Genomic DNA, 1,371 nt, shown 5'->3' with positions numbered 1-1,371 from the left:
CCTAGAAAAAATTTTTTTAATATAACACAAATAAAGAAAAAGAATGCCTGTATCAAAGTTTATTCATACCCACGTGTTAAAACTTTAGATTTATAGTATACAATTACGAAAATGCATGTTTGGTAATAACCAAAAAGAATTAAGCAAAAATGGTCGGAATTTATTTTATTTAATATTCATTAATTGTTCATTTATATTAAATAAGATAAGTTTTAATTTTTTTTTTATCATCCTGATAAAATAAATAGTAGTTAGTTATGTAATGTTAAATCCATGAATTCGATATTTGTTTTTATGAAGGATCAATGGAAAATAAAAAAGAAAAAAAAAACTTTTTATGAAGTACTTCGAATGATTTGGCAACTTGAACCTATCCTCCTGGTTAAGGCTTCAAAATTTATAATTTATTAGGGAGAAGAAAAGTTAACCGCAAGAATATCCATGCCACAATTACAATCGTGTATCATTGTTGACTTTCAAAATCATGTTCCCATCAAACACAATGACGTGTTGATATAATGAGTGTTAATTACTATCTAATAATAGTAGTAATTATGGCAGCATCTCTAATAGGAGGAGCTGCTTTCGGAGAATTACTTAAAGCAGTTCTTGAAATTGAACACAAAGCCCGAAGCTTTGAGAAAACCTTTACATTAGAACCACTCTAACGGCAATTCAGCCTTTGATCAGAGAGATTGAACAACACAACAACGAATTGGGTCGCTCGCCCAAAGGAAGAACTTGAATCGTTGATAAGAGACATGGAAGAAGGGACAAAGCTTGTTTAATTTACAAGTGTTACAAGATCTGCAGGTGCAGTTTTCCGGCAAGGATCCATTGCCAAGAACAGCTTGCAGCACTGGTGGAGCCTCTTGTCAGATTCTTTATTATCATTGATATGCAAGCTCAGACTGCCCGAGATTTGAAGGAGACTTTGCTCAAGGTTAGTTAGAAGCTATATAATTTGAGTTTAGTAATCTTTTAATTTATATATTGTTTTATGATTTTTGAATATTTGTTTATTTGTAAATAGAAATTGTAGATAACTTATAATTTATAATAAAAAAATGTTAGATGATTAGTAAATATTATTATTTTTTATTAGTACTTGGTCAGTAATAATCTTTATATTTATATTTATAGAGATTTTATACATAAAAAAATATATAGTTTGCACTTATATTTATCAAAATTTGCACATATAAATTAATACAGTTTGTATTTATATTTTTTAAAATTTATACACATAAATTAATAAAATTTATATTAAAAACAATTTAGTATTTATACTAGTCAAATAATAACAAAAAAATACTAAAAATTACTAATCTCATAAATTTTCATTAATTTTTTTATCAACTACTTATAACT

At 26.6% G+C, this 1,371-nt stretch overlaps 1 long non-coding RNA gene across 1 annotated transcript in view; it reads left to right on the top strand.

Annotated features, from left to right (window-relative positions):
• Nucleotides 559-1,371, top strand: part of LOC110268056 — a 1,615-nt gene continuing 802 nt past the window's right edge. Inside the window, exon 1 of the long non-coding RNA XR_002356092.1 lies at nucleotides 559-943. This is a non-coding gene — a long non-coding RNA (uncharacterized LOC110268056). The remainder of the gene's footprint in view (nucleotides 944-1,371) is intronic.

Source organism: Arachis ipaensis, chromosome B02, assembly GCF_000816755.2.
Source record: "Arachis ipaensis cultivar K30076 chromosome B02, Araip1.1, whole genome shotgun sequence".
NCBI classification, from domain to species: domain Eukaryota; kingdom Viridiplantae; phylum Streptophyta; class Magnoliopsida; order Fabales; family Fabaceae; genus Arachis; species Arachis ipaensis.
The sequence above is the reverse complement of the archived record's forward strand: the minus strand, read 5'-3'. Positions and strand labels throughout refer to the sequence as shown.